The 27,456-nt window shown below is 41.6% G+C and overlaps 1 protein-coding gene across 1 annotated transcript in view; it reads right to left on the bottom strand.

Annotated features, from left to right (window-relative positions):
• The window catches only part of LOC139756497 (high-affinity choline transporter 1-like), a 1,116,821-nt gene that overhangs the window by 720,850 nt on the left and 368,515 nt on the right, over window positions 1-27,456 (bottom strand). The gene's annotated exons all lie outside the window — the stretch shown is intronic.

Here is a 27,456-nt window from a genome sequence, read left to right as displayed (position 1 = left end):
CTTGCATTTACCTCCCTAACAATCCCATCCATAAACAAATTAAACAACCATGGAGACATCACACACCCCTGCCGCAAACCTACATTCGCTGAGAACCAATCACTTTCCTCTCTTCCTACACGTACACACGCCTTACATCCTCGATAAAAACTTTTCACTGCTTCTAACAACTTGCCTCCCACACCAAATATTCTTAATACCTTCCACAGAGCATCTCTATCAACTCTATCATATACCTTCTCCAGATCTATAAATGCTACATACAAATCCATTTGCTTTTCTAAGTATTTCTCACATACATTCTTCAAAGCAAACACCTGATCCACACATCCTCTACCACTTCTGAAACCACACTGCTCTTCCCCAATCTGATGCTCTGTACATGCCTTCACCCTCTCAATCAATACCCTCCCATATAATTTACCAGGAATACTCAACAAACTTATACCTCTGTAATTTGAGCACTCACTCTTATCCCCTTTGCCTTTGTACAATGGCACTATGCACGCATTCCGCCAATCCTCAGGCACCTCACCATGAGTCATACATACATTAAATAACCTTACCAACCAGTCAACAATACAGTCACCCCCTTTTTTAATAAATTCCACTGCAATACCATCCAAACCTGCTGCCTTGCCGGCTTTCATCTTCCGCAAAGCTTTTACTACCTCTTCTCTGTTTACCAAATCATTTTCCCTAACCCTCTCACTTTGCACACCACCTCGACCCAAACACCCTATATCTGCCACTCTGTCATCAGACACATTCAACAAACCTTCAAAATACTCATTCCATCTTCTTCTCACATCACCACTACTTGTTATATATATATATATATATATATATATATATATATATATATATATATATATTTATTTATATATCAAGGGAGCAGAGGGCTGGAAATCCCCCTTTCTCTTTCTTGGTTTTCCAGAAGAAGAAACAGAGGAGGGGGCCAAGTGAGGATATTCCCTTAAAGGCTCAGTCCTCTGTTCTTAACGCTACCTCGCTAATGCGGGAAATGAAGAATGGTATGAAAATATAAGGTTTGCTAAAATATTTTAGACATATGTGGAGAATGAATGACGAGAGATGTTTTGAGTGCTTGGGGTCGGAATATGGAGGTGAGTGAAATGTGTGCAGGGGAGAGAATAAACTAAAGCGATATGATATGTATGGGATGGTTTACTGTCAGTGGACTATTCCAGGGCATTTGAAGCAGCCAGAGGAAACCACGGAAAGATGAGTGAGCGAAAGTGGGTGAATGACGCCTTTTTTCTCCTCCGTTCCTGGTACTACCTCGGTAACGCGAGCAACAGCAGACAAGTATAAAAGATATATATATATATATATATATATATATATATATATATATATATATATATATATATATATATATATATAAAGCTTATATAAGATGGCCATGATTAGGGCTTTCAGTTGCCCGTACCATGTCGGTCACCATAAAAGAAAATTATCGGGGCTGGTTCCTTCTGATCCTCTGTTTTAGCCAGTTTGGACTCAAAAGGATTCTGCCTCATTACCCCTGCTGCTGTCTCCTCTCTTCAGTCATGCCGCCTTTCCCTCCATAATATTACTGCCCTGTCTCTGTTCTTCAAGTGTAATTACAGCTACTGCTCTCGTGAGGTAGGTGTCCGTGTTTCATCCACTAAGTGCTTTGACCCAGGGAACACGACCGAATGCTGCTTCCTTGAGCTTTTCTGTGGGGAGAAACCGTGCGAGAAACGGCCGTTATGAGCCCTCCTATTTTCCTCATACAGCGAAGCTGTATTGTTATCTTCCTCCTACTGTCTTTCTTTCCTCCTGTAACCTTTCCATCTTTAAAGACTCGGGTCTTTAAAAAACTGAAGAGTTTCAAATAATCTCATTATTTTTCTTGAACCTTATTTTTCTTATCATTTGGGGTAGCTAAGATCCAGGCATGTCTTTTCTTCTGGCACGTCGGTTACTATAAATGAGGGATTGCTGGGAAGGCAGAGATGAGTAAGCAGCACGTGAGGTGAAGTTGGTCATGTGTTGAGATGATATGAATGGTGAAGAGAAGTAAGACGGAAGCAGACACGACAGAATCCCAGGAACATTGATGTTGTTGAGAGGAAAACAGAGAAGAGGTGATCAATCAAAACGGACGGAGATGGAACGAGTTAAAAAAAGATGTGTTTGAGAAAATAGTGTCGGGAAGAGATCTAAAAGGGCGTAACTCGGATATAAGTCCTCATTGTCAAATGCTATCAAATAGTTTCCAGTTACCAAGTGATGGAACACAGGTATCCCCCGAGTCTAAGAGAAAATGACCGAGGAGTGGACGCGACTGACAGATATCTTGTGGAAACTGATGATCAGAGAGAATATTGTTGAGATTTAAGATACTTAAAGGAAGAAGACTTAAAGAGAGATTCAAGGATTTTGGAGGCAGTGGAGATCAAATTAACACAAAGATGTCTGGAACTGTTGTAAGAGTAAGAACAATCACCTTTCTGTGCGATAGACTGAGCCAATGTGCATTTCTGTGATGAAGTCAATAAAAAAGAAAATAGATAAAAGTAAAATTGACGAAGAAGCATAAGTACAATTTCTATAGATGATTTTTTTTTTCAGTGATTCCATCCAGTCCATTACGCCTTCAAAGTGCCTTAAGAACGAAGTGCTTCCTTGACTGTGTGGAAAGAGTTTATAGGAAAGGGCACAAGATTAGTAAGAAGTGCATCAAGAGTGCGAGAATGTCGGAGTCATCCAAAGTGGAATTGAGGTAGAAAACCAAAAGCAGAATCAACAACATGTACTCTTACATAAAATCAACATACACTACTTCACCCACTTGTTCTCGGAATCGAACCCGGGATCATTTAGATGACTATCAGTGAGCACAAAGTGGTGAAACATCTTAACCACAATGAAGTTACCCATCTCAGTCCATGTCGTGCATTTGAACTGATGCCACCAGTAAAGTGTGTGAAGGAAGAAAGCTGGGAGTATATATGAATAAGAGCAAGGTTATTAGATTCAGTAGGGTTGAGGGACAAGTTAATTGGGATGTACGTCTGAATGGAGAAAAGTGGAAGAAGTGAAGTGTTTTAGATATCTGGGAGTGGATTTAGCAGCAGATGGAACCATGGAAGCGGAAGTGAGTCACAGGGTGGGGGAGGGGGCAAAGGTTCTGGGAACGCTGGAGAATGTGTGGAAGGCGAGAACATTATCTCGGAGAGCAAAAATTGGTATATTTGAAGGAACAGTGGTTCCAACAATGTTAAATGGTTGCGGGTTGCGAGGCATGGGCTATAGATAGGGCTGTGCAGAGGAGGTTGGATGTGTTAAAATGAAGTGTTTGAGGACAATATGTGGTGTGAGGTAGTTTGATCGAGTAAGTAATGAAAGGGTAAGAGAGATGTGTGGTAATAAAAAGAGTGTGGTTGAGAGAGCAGAAGGGGGTGTGTTGATATTGTTTGGTCACAAGGAGAGAATGAGTGAGGAAAGATTGACTTAGAGGATATATGTGTCTGAGGTGGATAGAACGAGGAGCCGGAGACCAAATTGGATGTGGAAGGATGGAGTAAAAAAGATTTTAGCGATCGGGGTCTGAACATGCAGGAGGGTGATAGGCGTGCAAGGAATATAGTGAATTGGAACGATATGGTATACCGGGGTCGACATGCTGTCAATGGATTGGACCAGAGCATGTGAAGCGTCTGGGGTAAACCATGGAAAGTTTTATGAGGCCTAGATGTGGTAAGGGACCTGTGGTTTCGGTGCATTACACATGACAGCTAGAGAATGAGTGTGAACGAATGTGGACTTTTTTTTCTTTTCCTAGCGCTACCTCGTGATGTGTGTGTGTGTGTGTGTGTGTGTGTGTGTGTGTGTGTGTGTGTGTGTGTGTGTGTGTGTGTAAGTGTGTGTGTGTGTGTGTTTTATTTCATGTGTGGCGGGGGTGGCGACGAAAATGGATGAAGGCAGCAAGTATGAATATGTACATGTGTACATATGTATATGTCTGTGTATGTATATGTATGTATACCATGAAATATATAGGTATGTATATGGGCATGTGTAGGCGTTTATGTATATACATGTGTATGTGGGTGGGTTGGGGCATTCTTTCCTCCTCGAAGGCTCAGATTGGGGTGTCTAAATGTGTGTGGATGTAACCAAGATGAGAAAAAAGGAGAGATAGGTAGTATGTTTGAGCAAAGCAACCTGGATGTTTTGGCTCTGAGTGAAACGAAGCTCAAAGGTAAAGGGGAAGAGTGATTTGGGAATGTCTTGGGAGTAAAGTCAGGGGTTAGTGAGAGGACAAGAGCAAGGAAGGAGTAGCACTACTCCTGGAAAAGGAGTGCTGAGAGTATGTGATAGAGTGTTAGAAAGTAAACACTAGATTGATATGGGTAAAACTGAAAGTGGATGGAAGTTCCCATTTGTTCCCTTGTCTTACGCACTTTATTTACCTCCTTCCAAAACATCTTTTTATTCTCCCTAAATTTAATGATACTCTCACCCTAACTCTCATCTGCCCTCTTTTTCATCTCTTGCACCTTTATCTTGACCTCTTGCCTCTTTCTTTTATACATCTCCCACTCATTTGCATTATTCCCCTGCAAAAATCGTCCAAATGCCTCTCTCTTCTCTTTCAGTAATACTTTTACTTCTTCATTCCACCACTCTACCCTTTCTAATATGCCCACCTCCCACGCTTCTCATGCCACAATCATCTTTTGCACAAGCCATCACTGCTTCCCTAAATACATCCCATTTCTCCCCCACTCCCCTTACGTCCTTTGATCTCACCTTTTTCCATTCTGTACTCAGTCTCTCCTGGTACTTCCTCACACAAGTCTCCTTCCCAAGCTCACTTACTCTCACCACTTTTCACCCTAACATTCTCTCTTCTTTTCTGAAAACCTCTACAAATATTCACCTTCGCCTCCACAAGATAATGATCAGACATCCCTCCAGTTGCACTTCTCAGCACATTAACATCCAAAAGTCTCCCATTCCCGCACCTATGGGCGATTACTGGTGCATATGCACCTGGGCATGAGAAGAAAGATCATGAGAGGCAAGTGTTTTGGGAGCAGCTGAATGAGTGTGTTAGTAGTTTTGATGACGAGACTGGGTTATCGTGATGGGTGATTTGAATGCAAAGGTGAGTAATGTGGCAGTTGAGGGAATAATTGGTGTACATGGGGTGTGCAGTATTGTAAACGGAAATGGTGAAGAGCTTGTAGATTTATGTGCTGAAAAAGGACTGGTGATTGGGAATACCTGGTTTAAAAAGAGAGATATACATAAGTATACGTATGTAAATAGGAGAGATGGTCAGAGAACGTTATTGGATTACGTGTTAATTGATAGGTGCGGGAATGGAAGACTTTTGGATGTTAATGTGCTGAGAAGTGCAACTGGAGGGATGTCTGATCATTGTCTTGTGGAGGGGAAGGTGAAGATTTGTAGAGGTTTTCAGAAGAGAGAATGTTAAGGTGAAAAGAGTGGTGAGAGTAGGTGAGCTTGGGAAGGAGACTTGTGTGAGGAAGTACCAGGAGACTCTGAGTACAGAATGGAAAAAGGTGAGATCTACGGACGTAAGGGGAGTGGGGGAGAAATGGGATGTATTTAGGGAAGCAGTGATGGCTTGTGCAAAAGATAATTGTGGCATGAGAAGCGTGGGAGGTGGGCATATTAGAAAGGGTAGAGTGGTGGAATGAAGAAGTAAGATTATTACTGAAAGAGAAGAGAGAGGCATTAGGACGATTTTTGCGGGGAAAAAATGCAAATGAGTGGGAGATGTATAAAAGAAAGAGGCAGGAGGTCAAGAGAAAGGTGCAAGAGATGAAAAAGAGGGCAAATGAGAGTTAGGGTGAGAGAGTATCATTAAATTTTAGGGAGAATAAAAAGATATTTTGGAAGGAGGTAAATAAAGTGCGTAAGACAAGGGAACAAAAGGGAACTTCAGTGAAGGGGGCTAATGGGGAGGTGATAACAAGTAGTGGTGATGTGAGAAGGAGATGGAGTGAGTATTTTGAAGGTTTGTTGAATGTGTTTGATGACAGAGTGGCAGATATAAGGTGTTTTGGTCGAGGTGGTGTGCAACGTGAGAGGGTTAGGGAGAATGATTTGGTAAACAGAGTAGAGGTAGTAAAAGCTTTGCGCAAGATGAAAGCCGGCAAGGCAGCGGGCTTGGATGGTATTGCAGTGGAATTTATTAAAAAAGGGGGTGACTGTATTGTTGACTGGTTGGTAAGGTTATCTAATGTATGTATGATTCATATGAATGGTGAGGTGCCTGAGGATTGGCGGAATGCTTGCATAGTGCTATTGTACAAAGGCAAAGCGGATAAAAGTGAGTGCTCAAATTTCAGAGGTATAAGCTTGTTGAGTATTCCTGGGAAATTATATGGGAGGGTATTGATTGAGAGGGTGAAGGCATGTACAGAGTATCAGATTGGGGAAGAGCAGTGTGGTTTCAGAAGTGGTAGAGGATGTGTGGATCAGGTTTTTGCTTTGGAAAACTTATGTGAGAAATACTTAGAAAAGCAAATGGATTTGTATGTAGCATTTATGGATCTGGAGAAGGCATATGACAGAGTTGATAGAGATGCTCTGTGGAAGGTATTAAGAATATATGGTGTGGAAGGCAAGTTGTTAGAAACAGTGAAAAGTTTTTATCGACGATGTAAGGCATGTGTACGTGTAGGAAGAGAGGAAAGTGATTGGTTCTCAGTGAATGTAGGTTTGCGGCAGGGGTGTGTGATGTCTCCATGGTTGTTAATTTGTTTATGGATGGGGTTGTTAGGGAGGTGAATGCAAGAGTTTTGGAAAGAGAGGCAAGTATGCAGTCTGTTGTGGATGAAAGAGCTTGGGAAGTGAGTCAGTTGTTGTTCGCTGATGATACAGCGCTGGTGGCTGATTCGTGTGAGAAACTGCAGAAGCTGGTGACTGCGTTTGGGAAAGTGTGTGAAAGAAGAAAGCTGATAGGAAATGTGAATAAGAGCAAGGTTATTAGGTACAGTAGGGTTGAGGGACAAGTCAACTGGGAGGTAAGTTTGAATGGAGAGAAACTGTTGAAAGTGAAGTGTTTTAGACATCTGGGAGTGATTTGGCAGCGGATGGAACCATGGAAGCGGAAGTGAATCATAGAGTGGGGGAGGTGGCGAAAGTTCTGGGAGCGTTGAAGAATGTGTGGAAGTCGAGAACACTGGTTCCAACAATGTTATATGGTTGCGAGGCGTGGGCTATGGATAGAGTTGTGCGGAAGAGGGTGGATGTGCTGGAAATGAGATGTTTGAGGACAATATGTGGTGTGAGGTGGTTTGATCGAGTAAGTAATGATAGGGTAAGAGAGATGTGTGATGATAAAAAGAGTGTGGTTGAGAGAGCAGAAGAGGGTGTTCTCAAATGGTTTGGTCACATGGAGAGAATGAGTGAGGAAAAATTGACCAAGAGGATATATGTGTCAGAAGTGGAGGGAACGAGAAGTGGGAGACCAAATTGGAGGTGGAAAGATGGAGTGAAAAAAATTTTGAGTCATCGGTGCCTGAACATGCAGAAGGGTTAAAGGCGTGCAAGGAATAGATTGAATTGGAACGATGTGGTATACCAGGGTCGACGTGCTGTCAATGGATTGAACCAGGACATGTGAAGCGTCTGGGGTAAACCATGGAAAGTTCTGTGGGGACTGAATGTGAAAAGGGAGCTGTGGTTTCGGTGCATTATTACATGACAGCTAGAGACTGAGTGTGAACGAATGTGGCCTTTGTTGTCTTTTCCTAACGCTACATCGTGCACATGAGGGGAAAGGGGGTTGTTATTTCATGTATGGCGGGGTGGCGATGGAATGAATAAGGGCAGACAGTATGAATTAGGTACATGCGTATATATGTGTATGTCTGTGTGTGTATATATATGTATACGTTGAGATGTATAGGTATGTATATGTGCGTGTGTGGACGTGTATGTATATACATGTGTATGTGGGTTGGTTGGGGCATTCTTTCGTCTGTTTCCTTGCGCTACCTCGCTAACGCGGGTGACAGCGACAAAGCAAATAGATAAATAAATAAATAAATAAAATATATATAAAGAAATATATATTTTATTTATTCATTTATCTTTTTTGCTTTGTCGCTGTCTCCCGTGTTAGCGAGGTAGCGTAAGGAAACAGACGAAAAAATGGCCCAACCACCCACATACACATGTATATACATACACGTCCAAATAAATAAAAATAAAAAAAAAGAACATGTGGACGTCTTACAATAGCTAAGCATTTATGAACTAAAATGTCTTACAACATGAAGACACAGATCGACACGTTAATGTCCTACAACATATATATAAACATGGACGAACACATAAATGTTTTTATAACATTTGTAATAGTCAGGTTCTGGAGAGCTTGGTGGCTCATAAAGACGTCAACTCTCGTAACTCTAAGTGACGATGATTTCCTCTCTGGCTAAAGGCCAGGTAATAAGACCTGGAGAGGGAGGTATATAGCCTTCCTGGTATCCAATTAACCTCAGCGTCAGAGAGCCAGCATATCACATCTCAGCCTAACTCAGCACACATCACATCATACTGATCTACACTCACCTAGCCCGGAAACCCTACATTGCATCAGTTCAGCACACCTCACTCGCATAAAACACCTGGCGAGTACAGTGCACTATACGCAGTACTCACTCTTCCTGAGTACAGTCACATGTTGTACGCGACACTGTCTACATTGCGAAATAACCATTAGGTTTAATCATCATTTAATCAAGTGCTTCTTTCATCTTTTTCAGGGGCTTTTCTGGCTTAGTAAGGAAACGTCAAGAACAGATGACAGTTCTCATGGAAAATTCCTATTTGGGTTAATTCCACTCTCCCTCCTTTTTATATATGAATATACCCATTTTTATCTCATTAAGTGAAGCAGCGTCAGGAACAAATAAAAATGAACTGTCGTACACATCCACTGTTTTGCTGTCGTGTAAAATGTACTAACACTAACCAATATGTACAGGTCGTCTATTTGCCACATGCATCAGAGGACAAACCGTGTTCGTTACAACCTAGCTAGACCATGAGTGTGACTCACTGTCCCTACCTGGGGTAGTGTGGTGGTCTGTTCTCCCGATTTCGTACGTGAATGGTCCTTGGGAGGCTGAGAAGGGAGCCCAAATAGGCACTACGCCCATGTCTCTCTGACACTCATTTCTTATATGATCAAGCGGGCCTTAAGCAACTTAAGCACTTCGTTTCCAGTACATTTACCTTCTGTCTTTTATTTGCAACGAAAGCTCGCATCCATACCTCACTGTCGGACCTACCTACTATCAATAGACGAAATGAAACCTGATAAAATGATAGACCGTGATGAGTTTTATGCAAGGACAATGAAAAAGGCGAAAAATGAGCTAGTTGAACCCTTGATTGCCCTTCTCAGTAAGTCACTCGCTACGCGAGAAGTTCTAGATGAATGGAAGTTTGCTCATGTAACATCGATATTCAAAATAGGTAATAAACCATCGCCTGGAGATTATCGTCCAAGTAACTTAACGTGTGCAGATGGAACACTTATGGATAACATCGCTAGAGGCAGAACTGAGAACCATTTAAAGGATCGCCACTTAATAAATGATTCTCAAAATCGCTTTTGACGAAATCGCTCAGGTCTTACAAATCTGCTTGATTTCCTTTATGATATAATCAACATGTATGACTGAAATGAAGCAGCTTATCTCATCTATCTAGATTTTCAACATTTGATAAGGTTCAGCAACAAAAGTTACTTACAAAAATTAAATCACATGATACTGATGGTGTTGTACGTCGGAGGATAAGAAACTGGTTGACTGGCAGTAAACAAAGAATTGTGATTACTGCTCAATCATCAGATTGGTTAGACGTAACAAGTGGAGGGCCTCATGGATCACTTTCAGGGACCTGCCATCTTTATCATATATGTATTAAGTATATTGATAATGGGTTACATTGCAAGATATCACAATTCGCAGATGATACTAAGCTGGGAAATATCAACAAATGAACTTGAACGTCTACATCTTCAAACTGACATAGATAAACAAATAGACTTGGCTCATAGGTAGAAAACGAATTTTGATATCTATAATTGTAAAGACATACATATCAGGACTAAAAGCGAAAAGGCAAGCTTCAGGATGAAATCTCTTGAATTGCTTAAGGTAAATGAGGAAAAAGACTTAGGTGTAATAACCTCTAATAGTCTAAAACCCGGTAAACAGTGCGCAGAAACAGTGAAGAGAGCGTACAAATTCTTGGATTCATAGGGATAAGCCTTCGAATTTATGCCTTGAGATATCGTCCCTACCTCGAATATTGTGTTCAGATTTGGTAAACCCTATCTAGAAAGACACACTAAATGGAGCTACCAAACGAATCCCAGTTTAGAAACAAATCCTATCGATTAAACGACTTAAATCTATTTGGTTTAGAGAAGAGATACGATATGGTCTCACACAAGTATTTGAAATTATCAAAGTCTTTGATAATCTTGATCTTACTAGTTACTCAAGACTTGATACGTCTGATTTCTCTCGTAGTAATGAATACAAACTAGCGGGCAAACGTTTTAACTCGAATGAAGTGAGATACTTTTTCTTCAATAAGGAATGATTAGCCAGTACGAGTGGTCGAAAGCAGTGCTATAGATCCAGTTAAGAATGAATGTGATATTTCGCTTTAGGTCCACAGCTTAGATCATTGATGCCTCCTTAGTCACACTGACAGTCACAGGCTATTCTCTTTGAATTATCTGTACTCCTTCTAACTTTCATCTCACCGATATGAGTTTCTGAAGTCTCCAACAATCACAGGCAACCTCGAAAGGACCTAGTGGCTTGTATTCCTGTGTATCAGGTTTCCTATTATCTGTCCTTCCCATGTATTGTAATTTACTGTACTCTACCAACAAATATACCAATTTTTGCCCTTACGAACACTTAATTTTCCATCCACATGTTACTAAACCACGTCCAAGAACCTAAAGCACTCCGCTTCCTGCTCATTTAAATTCACACTCACACGATCCTGTTTCAACCCCTCCTACTGCAACTCATTGCCTTAATTTCATTCAAATTAGCTTTCAACTTTCTTCTTTTGCATACTCTCTTAAATTCTGTCACCAGCCGATCCTGGAGTTTGCAACTAGAGCCTCCCATCCCTCCTTCCCAACATACTACAGACTCTCCTCTCCTCGTTCTGGCAGTTTTATACTTACCTCCCTCACCGTCCCGTCCATAACCACATTAAACAGCCGTAATGAAATCACACTTGCATGATGAAGACCCACCTTCACCAGAAACCACTCTCCCTTCCCTATTCCTAACTGCATTCATGCCATACTCTCCTGGTAACTAACTATCTTCTCACTGCCTAAGTAACTTTCCATTTACCCTAAACTTTCGCAGCTTCTTCCAGAATGCATCTCTGTCCAGTCCATCATACGTTTTCTCCAGACCCGCAAATGCCACGGGGATTTCACTCTCCAGGTATTTCTCAAATACGTACGTTCTTCAGAGCAAACACCTGGCACACACACGCTCTTCCCTCTCTATAACCACGTTGCTGCTTCCCTGTCAGTTGCTGTGTGCACGAGACCATCCTCTCAATCATCACTCGTCCATACAGCTTCCCCAGGTACATCTAACGTTGAACTCAACCTCTGCGATAGGAATATTAGTCTATTCCCCCATCCACCTTTGCTTTTATGAAAGATACTCTTATGCACTCTGACAATCATCCGGCACATTACCTTGAATTACACATATATCGAACGGCCTGGCCAACTTGCTAACATAGAGATGGTTTACACAAATTAGATAACTTTATCGTTCATAAAATTTGTATAATGATAAGTTTATGATACGCTCGTTGTCTGTCTTGGACAATCGCATGTTTACCAAATGGCGTCCTAACTACGTCTCTTCATTGTATATCAACTGACTGTTATATTTCTCTCTTGTGTCTCCCCTGATGATGTGATTATTACACGAAACTGCACTTGGGAACTTATCGTTTTTCATTTTCTCCGTGGACCACGCTCTTTTTATTTCCACACATCTCTCTTACCCTTACGTTACTTACTCGATCAAACCACCTCACACCACACATTGTCCTCAAACATCTCATTTCCAGCACATCCATCCTCCTGCGCACAACTCTATCCATAGCCCACGCCTCGCAACCATACAACATTGTTGGAACCACTATTCCTTCAAACATACCCATTTTTGCTTTCCGAGATAATGTTCTCGACTTCCACACATTCTTCAAGGCCCCCAGGATTTTCGCCCCCTCCCCCACCCTATGATCCACTTCCGCTTCCATGGTTCCATCCGCTGCCAGATCCACTCCCAGATATCTAAAACACTTCACTTCCTCCAGTTTTTCTCCATTCAAACTCACCTCCCAATTGACTTGACCCTCAACCCTACTGTACCTAATAACCTTGCTCTTATTCACATTTACTCTTAACTTTCTTCTTCCACACACTTTTCCAAACTCATTCACCAGCTTCTGCAGTTTCTCACATGAATCAGCCACCAGCGCTGTATCATCAGCGAACAACAACTGACTCACTTCCCAAGCTCTCTCATCCCCAACAGACTTCATACTTGCCCTTCTTTCCAAAACTCTTGCATTCACCTCCCTAACAACCATCATATATATATATATATATATATATATATATATATATATATATATATATATATATATATATATATATATATATTCCATGTGTGGCGAGGTGGCGATGGAATGAATAAAGGCAGACAGTGTGAATTGTGTGCATGGGTATATATGTATGTGTCTGTGTGTGTATATGTATGTGTACATTGAGATGTATAGGTATGTATATTTGCGTGTGTGGACGTGTGAGCATATACATGTGTATGGGGGTGGGTTGGGCCATTTCTTTCTTCTGTTTCCTTGCGCTACCTCGCAAATGCGGGAGACAGCGACAAAGCAAAATAAATAGAATATATATATATATATATATATATATATATATATATATATATATATATATATATATATATATATATATACTAGCCTAAGCCAGGTACCTAATTTACCAGCCAGGCCAAGAGGATAGGATGAACGGATGGGCTGACTGTGGAACGACTGCCTAGACCAGGAATCGAACCTTCGTGGGATGGACTGCGGGCGGTCCGTCAGTGTTTGTAGATCAGCAACCGTATGAGCCACACCACAGAAGTGTCTCAGACCCAAACTTAACTATTCTTGATACTCAATTGTTGCTGAGTAGCATTTCCACCCTATGACATAGGTTCATTCTGCAGGTGGACATCTATATTTTTGGTGCTTTCTATTTTCGATCTTTTTCTGTCATCAATCTTTCCTTTTCAGCAGATAATTATTCGCAGTGAAATATTGCCTTCAAAGCAATAACTTCATTATGTTTTTCACTTGTCGAGGAGATTCTCTATGCAAATCTAGTTCATTTACTTTCACATCAAAAGACTCACAAATATGGTCATATAATCTCATTAAAGATTATTCTCTATTTCCCTCTCTCTATTTTTTTCTTTTTTTTTTTGAGTACTGACCAGAGTTCAAGTCCCCGGCAGGCGTTATAGGATCAAATGTCACTTTTGTTTCCATCGTTGATTTAACAAATCAAAAAAAAAAAAAATCCAATTATCTATTAATGAACGAAATGTATCGTTGATTCTCCCTCGTTCGTTGATGTCAAAAAGCCATAAGCAGTACATAGCCATAGGACTGTCTCTAAAGTTTAATGAATTCTGCGAGACCAGCCCTTCAGGCCTTACTCTTAGGTTGAGGGGACAAGTGCTCAACACAGGCTGGCCCGTGTTTACTCATGTTCACTAATGCTAACCACGATACCACGCAGGCCCGTATAAGTAGAACAAAAATAACGGTTTACTGAACTTAGGTAGCTATTCAGCTGAAAATACACAGCTGAAATTAGATATCACAAAACTGGGAGGTCATGAACTTAAGATCAAGTTGTGCTGGATATTTCTATGCTTAGGACACGCACGTGAGTGAGGTACCTCCACGTGGTCAGTGTGGTAGGCATACAGGAAGATTTACAGATTAAATACGATTAAATACATTATGCACTGAACATTATGTGAAGAATTGTCACGGTAATGTAGTAGCTGGCACTCTACACAGCCTAACTAGCAGAAAACTAAGCTAACTACAAGCTGCAACAAGTCGATTTAGTGACGATTGGCGGTCCAGGGTGTAGGGGCTTCGTGGGAAGATGTCTGTGACGAAGCTGTGTCTACAGTTTGTTGCTAACCTGCCTTGTGAGCTGCCGGTGATGGTGGGAGAGGGTGGTGGACAGGGTAAACAAGATGATGGCCTCTTTCTTAGGAGGATTCTGCATGACCTCTTCTGCACTCTTCCTAGCTGGTCCCTCCGAGTAGGTGTCAGTGAGGGGAAACAATCTAGAAAGGCTTCGGTGAGCTCCAGTAGAATGAGGAGGGTATACCAGATATCCCTGAGCTTAACTGGCGGGACGCCTAATGAATTCAATCGGCACAGGGGATACAAACGGCGTGAGGAACATTTGATAATAGTGCTGACATGACTTCCAGTTCAAACCGTCATCTACGGTGACAACTAGAAGTTTGAAGCTTCTGACTACCCGGAAGATGTCAGGGCCTAGTGTGACGTCAGGGGGCAAGGCTGATGTGCATGATCACAGTCTTGGTGTGGTTGATGGTGACGTCGTTTGCCGTAGCCCACTAACCTATATGCTGCTGTTGATGTGCTGAAAGGCACTGAAGTCAGGAGCGATGCTGTTGATAGTGATATCAAAGATGGAGTCGTCTACGTACCTCCAGCCGTGTTTGTGTCCCTCAGAGCGTCACTGATATAGGTGAGGAAGCGGAGCGACCCAACTGCGTGCCCTGTGGTACACCGCATGTTAGGGGTAGTGAGGTGGATGTGGCTTGTCTGAAGCAGACAGCTTGGTGTCGCCCGGTCAGAAAGTTCATCAGCCACGAGACGAGACACCAACCCAGTCCTATGTCGACGGTCTTCTTGATGATGACGTTATGGTGAAGTTCTCGCAGGAAGGTGCCACCGAGGTCTTGCACTTCTTCGAGTTACGGTAAATGAAGTCCAGGAGGTTGACAAGGCAGGGAGTGGTGGAGGACGACTTCGCGTTTCCAAAAGGCTGAGGGTCTACTCTGTGTGTGTGTGTGTGTGTGTGTGTGTGTGTGTGTGTGTGTGTGTGTGTGTGTGTGTGTCTGACTTAGCGTTAAACGTCTGACTCATAATAGAGGACACCGCCCACACCTTGGACTATAATCCTAACTCAATTCCAACGATAACAAACACGGTTGTTTCCCTTCGAGTGAGGCGCTCATACACAGACAGACGATAGACTTCCTCAACACCGTCGCTTCAAAGAAAACAGAACTGTGCTCTCTCTGCGTGGCCGCCACTAAGTAAGAATTTCATGGGCCCAATAACTGCATCAGTTTACATGCTTCAGTAGCTGTCATTTCCACTCCCATGTACCCAAAACACCCTAATTCCTCCAGGACCTCTCCATTGTACCTCACACTGCTACTAACCTCTTTCTGCTAAACCTGATAACCTTCCACTGCTAACTGAGCCTGAACTTTTATGATATGAAATGGGAAGTGCTGCCATCCGTGCGATAAGGACAAATCTAAATTAAAAGCCATCAAAAGTACGGTTTCTGGCCGGCGGTCTGCGTTCAGATCAAAGTCATGAGAAAAGTCGATTAACTCCCTTCGCTGACGTGACTATCAAATGAAACTGTGAGTGTAGCAGAATGCACCTCCAATTAGAACCTAAAGTCTTCATTACCATACAAAGTGACTAACTTTAAAAGAACAATTAGCACACCTCTGAAGCTGCTTCCAGTGCAAATATTTCACCTTTCCACCTTTTCTTTCCGAATACATACGTATATACAAAAAATACACAGACATACAGACAGATAGACAGACAAGCAGGCACACACACACACACACACACACACACACACACACACACACACACACACACACACACACATATATACATATACATATACATATATATATATATATATATATATATATATATATATATATATATATATATACTTATCATACTTGATTGCCGTTTCCCACGACAGCAAGGTAGCGCCAGGAAACTGACGAAGAAAGATCCATCAACTCGTATACACACATGCATACATGCACGGTCATATAACGAATATATACATGTACATATCAACATATACGCATACACATACACATGCATATACATATCTACACATGTAGATATTCCTACTCGCTTGCGTACATCCATTCCCGGCGCCACTCAGCTCCACAGCAAACAGCATCGCCATCCCCTGCGTCAGTGAAGTAGTGCCAGGAAAACAGACTAGGAAAAGGTCACATTAGTTCACATTCAGTCTCTAGCTGTCAAGTGTAATGCAACGAAACCACAACTCCCCATCTACACCCACGCCCTACAGACATTTCCATGGTTCACCCCAGACGTTTCACATGAACTGGTTTAGTCCACTGACAACACGCGACCCCGGTATACCACATCATTCCAATTCACTCTATTCCGTGCACGCTTCTCACCCTCCTGCATTTTCAGGCCCCGATCGCTCAAAATCTTTTTCACTCCATCCTTCCACCTCCAATTGTTCCCTCCACCTCCGACACATATTTCCTCTTTGTCAACCTATCCTTATTCATTCTCTCGATATGTCCAAACCATTTCGACACACCCTCTTCTGCTCTCAACCACATTCTTTCTATTACCACACATCTCTCTTACCCTTTCATTACTCACTCGATCAAACCACCTCACACCAGATATTCTCCTCAAACATTTCATTTCCAACTCATCCACCCTCCTCCGTACAACCCTATTCATAGACCATGCCTCACAACCATATAATAATGTTGGAACTACTATTCCTTCAAACATACCCATTTTCACACTCCGAGATAACGTTCTCTCTTTCCACACATTCTTCATCGCTCCCAGAACCTTCGCCCCCCTCTCCCGCCCTATGACTCACTTCCAATTCCATATGGTTCCATTCGCTGCTAAATCCACTCCAAGATATCTAAAACACTTCCTCCAACTTTTCTCCACTCAAACACACATCCCAATCAACTTGTCCCACAACCCTGCTGAACCTAATAATCTTGCTCTTATTTACATTTACTCTCAATTTCCTTCTTTCACACACTTTTCCAAACAGTCACCAACTGCAGTTTCTCACTCGAATCAGCAACCAGTGCTGTATCATCGGCGATCAACATCATTAACAGACTGCATACTCGCACCTCTCTCGAAAACTCTTGTATTTACCCCCCTAACCACCTCATCCATAAACACATTAAACAACCATGGAGACATCATACATCCTGCCGCAAACAGACTTTCACTAGGAACCAAACACTCTCCGCTCTTCCTACTCATACACATGCCTTACACCTTTGATAAACAATTTTCACTGCTTCTAGCTGCTTATCTCCCACACCGTATACTTTTGAGACCTCCCACAAAGCATCTCAATCCACCCTGTCATATGCCTTCTCCAGATCCATAAATTCCACAAACAAATCCATCCGTTTTTTCTAAGTATTTCTCACGCATATTCTTCAAAGCAAACGTCTGATCCACAACATCCTCTACCACTTCTGAAACAACACTGCTCTTCCCTAATCTGATGCTCTGTACATGCCTTCACCCAACAAACTTATGTCTCTGTAGTTTAAACATTCACCTTTATCTCCTCTGTTTTACACAATGGCACTATGCATGCATTCCGCCAATACTCAGGCACTTCACCATGATCCACACATACACTGAATATCCTTACCAACCAATCAACAATACAGTCACCCCCTTTCTTAATGAATTCAACTGTAATACCGCGTCAATCCGCCGCCTTGCCTAATTACATAGTACACAAGGTTTTCACCACTTCTCTCGTCACCAAACCACTCTCCATGACTCTCTCACTTCGTACCCCACCTCGACTAAAACATCCTACATCTGCCACTCAGTCATTAAACACATTCAACGAACTTTCAAAATACTCGCTCAATCTCCTTCTCACTTCATCACTACTTGCTATTATCTACCCATATGCCCCCTTCACCAATGTTCCAATTTGTTCTCTTGTCTTACTCACTTTATTTACCTACTTCTAAAACTTCCTTTTATTCTTCCTAAAATTTAATGATACTCTTTCACCCGAAGTCTCATTTGCCCTCCTTTTCAACTCTTGCACCTTCCTCTTGACCTCCTGCGGCTTTATCTTATACGTCCTCCTTGCAAGAATCGTCCAAACGCCTTTCTTTTCTCTTTTACTAACAGCTTTTCTTCTTCATCCAACCATTCACTACCCTTTCTAATCTGCCTACCTCCCACCTGTCTCATGCCACATGCAGCTCTTGCACATGCCATCACTGCTTGTCTAAATACATTCCATTCCTCACCCACTCCCCCCACGTCATCCGCTCTCACCTTTTGCCACTTTCGTGCCAGACTGGAGCATTAACCACCAAGGCACAACTACCTACAGCACACACATAGCTATTCCATTACAAGTAATCTATCGTCCATCGTCCTATGTACAAAGGCAATGTGGCCTCCCGGCCGTTTCCCGTTCGGTCAACAGTAACCAGTTTGTAACGTTTACTGGATCATACCCGTCAAACATGGAAGCATATTAGATATGAAATGGTACATGAAGCGCACACCTACACAATGCATTCATTGTCCTCCACAGGCAAGGATTCGAACCCCCAGCGCGTGTGTGAACCGTTAATCACTCATCCACGGGTACCTATGATAGAGAAACAGGGAAACAGCCGAGAGTTCCCGCTGTCTATGTATATAGGACGAAGGACATTCGATTACTAGCAATCGAACAGCAGTTTCTGTGTTATGGGTACTGATTGTTGAATGGTTAATGCTTCGAGTCTGTGACGTACGCGGCGACGGTTCGATTTCTTCCCTGTGGCGAACAATATAAATATCATGTGATTATGCGTCTCATACACTATTTCATATATATATATATATATATATATATATATATATATATATATATATATATATATATATATATATATAATATATATATATATAAATATATATGTGTGGAAAGAAGAAGAGCGTGGTTGAGACAGCAGAAGAGGCTGTTCTGAAATGGTTTGGGCACATGGAGAGAATGAGTGAGGAAAAATTGACCAAGAGGATATATGTGTCGGAGGTGGAGGGAACGAGAAATGGGAGACCAAATTGGAGGTGGAAAGATGGAGTGAAAAAGATTTTGAGTCATCGGAGCCTGAACATGCAGGAGGGTGAAAGGCGGGCAAGGAACAGAGTGAATTGGATCGATATGGCATATCGGGGTCGACGTGCTGTCAATGGAATGAAGCAGGGCATGTGAAACGTCTGGGGTAAACCATGGAAAGTTCTGTGGGGCCTGGATGTGGAAAGGGAGCTGTGGTTTCGGGCATTATTGCATGACAGCTAGAGACTGAGTGTGAACGAATGGACCTTTGTTGTCTTTTCCTGGCACTACCTCGCACACATGAGGGGGGAGGGAATGTTATTCCATGTGTGGCGAGGTGGCGATGGGAATGAATAAAGGCAGACAGTGTGAATTGTGTGCATTTGTATATATGTATATGTCTGTGTGTGTATATATACGTGTACATTGAGATGTATGGGTTTGTAAATTTGCGTGTGGGGACGAGTATGTATATACATGTGTATGGGGGTGGGTTGGGCCATTTCTTTCGTCTGTTTCCTTGCGCTACCTCGCAAACGCGGGAGACAGAGACAAAGCAAAATAATATAATAATAATAATAATAATAATAATAATAATAATAATAATAATAATATATATATATATATATATATATATATATATATATATATATATATATACAAATATATATATCTTGTTTCCTTGTCTATGGATCATGCAATCTAAAAATGGTAACATATCATTATTTTCATTTTCTAGAGTAAATCTGATGGAAGGTACTAAATTGTTAAGTAAGGGGAGAAATATTTGTAAATTTTCATTTGTTGGCCAAACACAAAGAACATCATCTACATACCTATACCAAATTGCATTAGAAGGTAAGATATCCTTTAGTAATTTTGTTTCAAAAAATTCCATATAAAGATTACTTAGTACAGGTGAAAGAGGGTTACCCATTGCCATACCAAATTTTTGAGCATAATAATCTCCATTAAATTGAAATACACAGTCTTTTATACACAATTTTATCAGTTCAATGAAATTAGACTTTGAAACAGGTAAATGAATGTCATCTAAGACATCAAATAAATATTCTAAAATGTCATCAACTGGAACTTTAGTGAAAAGTGAGGAAACATCAAAGCTAACTAGTTTGAAATCAAAATTAATATTGATACTGTTTAGCCTTGTTGACTAAATCCACATTGTTCATGATATTAGAATTTGATACCTTACCCACTAAAGGATTTAATAAGGAAACTAATCATTCTGACAATTTATGTAATGGAGCCTACTTAACACACTATAGGTCTTGCTGGAAAATTCTGCTGTATATTTTGGACAATCACATGTTTACCAAATGGCGTCCTAGCTTCGTCTCTCCGATGTATATCAAGTGACTGTTATATTTCTCTCTTGTGTCTCCCCTGATGATGTGATTATTACACGAAAGTACACTTGGGAACTTTTCGTGTTTCATTTTCCCCGTGGACTCATAGGAATATATATATATATATATATATATATATATATATATATATATATATATATATATATATATATATATATATATATATATGAGAGAGATATGTGATAATAAAAAGAGTGTGGTTGAGAGACCAGAAGAGGGTGTATTGAAAAGGTTTGGTCGCATGGAGAGAATGAGTTAGGAAAGATTGACAAAGAGGTAGAGGGAACGAGAAGTGGGAGACCAAATTGGAGGTGGAAGGATGGAGTGAAAGATGCAGTGAAAAAGATTTGGAGCGATCGGGGCCTGAACATACAGGAAAGGCGTAGAAGGAATAGAGTGAATTGGAACAATGTGGTATACCGGTGTCGACGTGTTGTCAATGGATTGAACCCGGGCATGTGAAGCGTCTGGGGTAAATCATGGAAAGTTCTTTGGAATGGGAGCTGTGTAGCGGGTGGCGAGGGGAGCAAGTATGAACATATATATATATATATATATATATATATATATATATATATATATATATATATATATATATATATATATATATATATTTTTTTTTTTTTTTTTTTTTTTTTTTGCTTTGTCGCTGTCTCCCGCGTTTGCGAGGAAAGGAAACAGACGAAAGAAATGGCCCAACCCACCCCCATACACATGTATATACATACGTCCACACACGCAAATATACATACCTACACAGCTTTCCATGATTTACCCCAGACGCTTCACATACCCTGATTCGATCCACTGACAGCAGGTCAACCCCGGTATACCACACCGATCCAATACACTCTATTCCTTGCCCTCCTTTCACCCTCCTGCATGTTCAGGCCCCGATCACACAAAATCTTTTTCACTCCATCTTTCCACCTCCAATTTGGTCTCCCACTTCTCCTCGTTCCCTCCACCTCCGACACATATATTCTCTTGGTCAATCTTTCCTCACTCATTCTCTCCATGTGCCCAAACCATTTCAAAACACCCTCTTCTCCTCTCTCAACCACGCTCTTTTTATTTCCACACATCTCTCTTACCCTTAACTTACTTACTCGATCAAACCACCTCACACCACACACTGTCCTCAAACATCTCATTTCCAGCACATCCACCCTCCTGCGCACAACTCTATCCATAGCCCACGCCTCGCAACCATACAACATTGTTGGAACCACTATTCCTTCAAACATACCCATTTTTACTTTCCGAGATAATTCTCTCGACTTCCACACATTCTTCAAGGCTCCCAGAATTTTCGCCCCCTCCCCCACCCTATGATCCACTTCCGCTTCCATGGTTCCATCCGCTGCCAGATCCACTCCCAGATATCTAAAACACTTTACTTCCTCAAGTTTTTCTCCATTCAAACTTACCTCCCAATTGACTTGACCCTCAACCCTACTGTACCTAATAACCTTGCTCGTATTCACATTTACTCTTAACTTTCTTCTTTCACACACTTTACCAAACTCAGTCACCAGCTTCTGCAGTTTCTCACATGAATCAACCACCAGCGCTGTATCATCAGCGAACAACAACTGACTCACTTCCCAAGCTCTCTCATCCCCAACAGACTTCATACTTGCCCCTCTTTCCAAAACTCTTGCATTCACCTCCCTAACAACCCCATCCATAAACAAACTAAACAACCATGGAGACATCACACACCCCTGCCGCAAACCTACATTAACTGAGAACCAATCACTTTCTTCTCTTCCTACACGTACACATGCCTTACATCCTCGATAAAAACTTTTCACTGCTTCTAACAACTTGCCTCCCACACCATATATTCTTAATACCTTCCACAGAGCATCTCTATCAACTCTATCATATGCCTTCTCCAGATCCATAATTGCTACATACAAATCCATTTGCTTTTCTAAGTATTTCTCACATACATTCTTCAAAGCAAACACCTGATCCACACATCCTCTACCACTTCTGAAACCACACTGCTCTTCCCCAATCTGATGCTCTGTACATGCCTTCACCCTCTCAATCAATACCCTCCCATATAATTTACCAGGAATACTCAACAAACTTATACCTCTGTAATTTGAGCACTCACTCTTATCCCCTTTGCCTTTGTACAATGGCACTATGCACGCATTCCGCCAATCCTCAGGCACCTCACCATGAGTCATACATACATTAAATAACCTTACCAACCAGTCAATAATACAGTCACCCCCTTTTTTAATAAATTCCACTGCAATACCATCTAAACCTGCTGCCTTGCCGGCTTTCATCTTCCGCAAAGCTTTTACTACCTCTTCTCTGTTTACCAAATCATTTTCCCTAACCCTCTCACTTTGCACACCACCTCGACCAAAACACCCTATATCTGCCACTCTATCATCAAACACATTCAACAAACCTTCAAAATACTCACTCCATCTCCTTCTCACATCACCACTACTTGTTATCACCTCCCGATTTGCGCCCTTCACTGAAGTTCCCATTTGCTCCCTTGTCTTATGCACTTTATTTACCTCCTTCCAGAACATCTTTTTATTCTCCCTAAAATTTAATGATACTTTCTCACCCTAACTCTCATTTGCCCTCTTTTTCACCTCTTGCACCTTTCTCTTGACCTCCTGTCTCTTTCTTTTATACATCTCCCACTCAATTGCATTTTTTCCCTGCAAAAATCGTCCAAATGCCTCTCTCTTCTCTTTCACTAATACTCTTACTTCTTCATCCCACCACTCACTACCCTTTCTAATCAACCCACCTCCCACTCTTCTCATGCCACAAGCATCTTTTGCGCAATCCATCACTGATTCCCTAAATACATCCCATTCCTCCCCCACTCCCCTTACTTCCATTGTTCTCACCTTTTTCCATTCTATACTCAGTCTCTCCTGGTACTTCCTCACACAAGTCTCCTTCCCAAGCTCACTTACTCTCACCACCCTCTTCACCCCAACATTCACTCTTCTGAAAACCCATACATATCTTCACCTTTGCCTCCACAAGATAATGATCAGACATCCCTACAGTTGCACCTCTCAGCACATTAACATCCAAAAGTCTCTCTTTCGCGCGCCTGTCAATTAAAACGTAATCCAATAACGCTCTCTGGCCATATCTCCTCCTTACATACGTATACTTATGTATATCTCGCTTTTGAAACCAGGTATTCCCAATCACCAGTCCTTTTTCAGCACATAAATCTACAAGCTCCTCACCATTTCCATTTACAACACTGAACACCCCATGTATACCAATTATTCCCTCAACTGCCACATTACTCACCTTTGCATTCAAATCACCCATCACTATAACCCGGTCTCGTGCATCAAAACCACTAACACACTCATTCAGCTGCTCCCAAAACACTTGCCTCTCATGATCTTTCTTCTCATGCCCAGGTGCATATGCACCAATAATCACCCATCTCTCTCCATCAACTTTCAGTTTTACCCATTTTAATCGAGAATTTACTTTCTTACATTGTATCACATACTCCCACAACTCCTGATTCAGGAGTAGTGCTACTCCTTCCCTTGCTCTTGTCCTCTCACTAACCCCTGACTTTACTCCCAAGACATTCCCAAACCACTCTTCCCCTTTACCCTTGAGCTTCGTTTCACCCAGAGCCAAAACATCCAGGTTCCTTTCCTCAAACATACTACCTATCTCTCCTTTTTTCACATCTTGGTTACATCCACACACATTTAGACACCCCAGTCTGAGCCTTCGAGGAGGATGAGCACTCCCCGCGTGACTCCTTCTTCTGTTTCCCATTTTAGAAAGTTAAAAAAATACAAGGAGGGGAGGATTTCTGGCCCCCCGCTCACGTCCCCTCTAGTCGCCTTCTACGACACGCGAGGAATGCGTGGAAAGTATTCTTTCACCCCTATCCCGAGGATATATATATATATATATATATATATATATATATATATATATATATATATATATATATATATATATATATATATATATATATATATATGAGGTAAAGTGTGTGAAAGAAGAAAGTTAAGAGTAAATGTGAATAAGAGCAAGGTTGTTAGGTACAGTAGGGTTGAGGGTCAAGTCAATTGGGAGGTGAGTTTGAATGGAGAAAAACTGGAGGAAGTGAAGTGTTTTAGATATCTGGGAGTGGATCTGGCAGCGGATGGAACCATGGAAGCGGAAGTGGATCATAGGGTGGGGGAGGGGGCGAAAATTCTGGGAGCCTTGAAGAATGTGTGGAAGTCGAGAACATTATCTCGGAAAGCAAAAATGGGTATGTTTCAAGGAATAGTGGTTCCAACAATGTTGTATGGTTGCGAGGCGTGAGCTATGGATAGAGTTGTGCGCAGGAGGATGGATGTGCTGGAAATGAGATGTTTGAGGACAATGTGTGGTGTGAGGTGGTTTGATCGAGTAAGTAACGTAAGGGTAAGAGAGATGTGTGGAAATAAAAAGAGCGTGGTTGAGAGAGCAGAAGAGGCTGTTTTGAAATGGTTTGGGCACATGGAGAGAATGAGTGAGGAAAGATTGACCAAGAGGTTATATGTGTCGGAGGTGGAGGGAACGAGGAGAAGAGGGAGACCAAATTGGAGGTGGAAAGATGGAGTGAAAAAGATTTTGTGTGATCGGGGCCTGAACATGCAGGAGGGTGAAAGGAGGGCAAGGAATAGAGTGAATTGGAGCGATGTGGTATACCGGGGTTGACGTGCTGTCAGTGGATTGAATCAGGGCATGTGAAGCGTCTGGGGTAAACCATGGAAAGCTGTGTAGGTATGTATATTTGCGTGTGTGGACGTATGTATATACATGTGTATGGGGGTGGGTTGGGACATTTCTTTCGTCTGTTTCCTTGCGCTACCTCGCAAACGCGGGAGACAGCGGCAAAAAAAAAAAAAAAAAAAAAAAAAAAATATATATATATATATATATATATATATATATGCCTGTGTATGTATATATATGTATACGTTTAAGTGTATAGGTCTGTACATGTGCGTATGTGGGCGTTTATGTATAGACATGTGTATGTGGGTGGGTTGGGCCATTCTTTCGTCTGTTTCCTTGCCCTACCTCGCTAACGCGGGAAACAGCGACTAAGTATAATACATATATAAATAGATAAATAAATATGCAAATATATATATATATATATATATATATATATATATATATATATATATATATTCTTTTTTTTTCATACTGCTCGCCATTTCCCGCATTAGCGAGACAGCGTTCAGAACAGAGGACTGGGCCTTTGAGGGAATATCCTCACCTGGTCCCTTTCTCTGTTAATTCTTTTGGAAAATTGAAAAAAAAAAAAAAAAAAAAGAGACGGGAGAATTTCCAGCCGGCAAGGCAGCGGGATTGGATGGTATTGCAGTGGAATTTATTATAAAAGGGTGTGACTGTATTGTTGACTGGTTGGTAAGGTTATTTAACGTATGTATGACTCATGGTGAGGTGCCTGAGGATTGGCGGAATGCTTGCATAGTGCCATTGTACAAAGGCAAAGGGGATAAAAGTGAATGCTAATATTACAGAGGTATAAGTTTGTTGAGTATTCCTGGGAAAGCATATGGGAGGATATTGATTGAGAGGGTGAAGGCACGTACAGAGCATCATATTGGGGAAGAACAGTGTGGTTTCAGAAGTGGTAGAGGATGTGTGGATCAGGTGTTTGCTTTGAAGAATGTATGTGAGAAATACTTAGAAAAGCAAATGGATTTGTATGTAGCATTTATGGATCTGGTGAAGGAATATGATAGAGTTGATAGAGATGCTCTGTGGAAGGTATTAAGAATATATGGTGTGGGAGGCAAGTTGTTAGAAGCAGTGAAAAGTTTTTTTTATCTAGGCTGTGAGGCATGTGTACGTGTAGGAAGAGAGGAAAGTGATTGGTTCTCAGTGAATGTAGGTTTCCGGCAGGGGTGTGTGATGTCTCCATGGTTGTTTAATTTGTTTATGGATGGTGTTGTTCGGGAGGTGAGTGCAAGAGTTTTGCAAAGAAGGGCAAGTATGCAGTCTGTTGTGGATGAGAGAGCTTGGGAAGTGAGTCAGTTGTTGTTCGCTGATGATACAGCGCTGGTGGCTGATTCATGTGAGAAACTGCAGAAGCTGGTGACTGAGTTTGTTAAAGTGTGTGAAAGAAGAAAGCTGAGAGTAAATGTGAATAAGAGCAAGGTTATTAGGTACAGTAGGGTTGAGGGACAAGTCAATTGGGAGGTAAGTTTGAATGGAGAAAAACTGGAGGAAGTGAAGTGTTTTAGATATCTGGGAGTGGACTTGGCAGCGGATGGAACCATAGAAGCGGAAGTGAATCATAGGGTGGGGGAGGGGGCGAAAATTCTGGGAGCGTTGAAGAATGTGTGGAAGTCGAGAACATTATCTCGGAAAGCAAAAATGAGTATCTTTGAAGAAATAGTGGTTCTAACAATGTTATATAGTTGCGAGGCGTGGGCTATGGATAGAGTTGTGCGGAGGAAATGAGATGTCTTAGGACAATATGTGGTGTGAAGTGGTTTGATCGAGTAAGTAATGTAAGGGTAAGAGAGATGTGTGGTAATAAAAACAGTGTGGTTGAGAGCGCAGAAGAGGGTGTTTTGAAATGGTTTGGTCACATGGAGAGAACGAGGGAGGAAAAATTGACCAAGAGGATATATGTGTCAGAGGTGGAGGGAACGAGGAGGAGTGGGACACCAAATT

This window comes from Panulirus ornatus, chromosome 22 (assembly GCF_036320965.1).
Source record: "Panulirus ornatus isolate Po-2019 chromosome 22, ASM3632096v1, whole genome shotgun sequence".
In the NCBI taxonomy this organism is placed as follows: domain Eukaryota; kingdom Metazoa; phylum Arthropoda; class Malacostraca; order Decapoda; family Palinuridae; genus Panulirus; species Panulirus ornatus.
The sequence above is the reverse complement of the archived record's forward strand: the minus strand, read 5'-3'. Positions and strand labels throughout refer to the sequence as shown.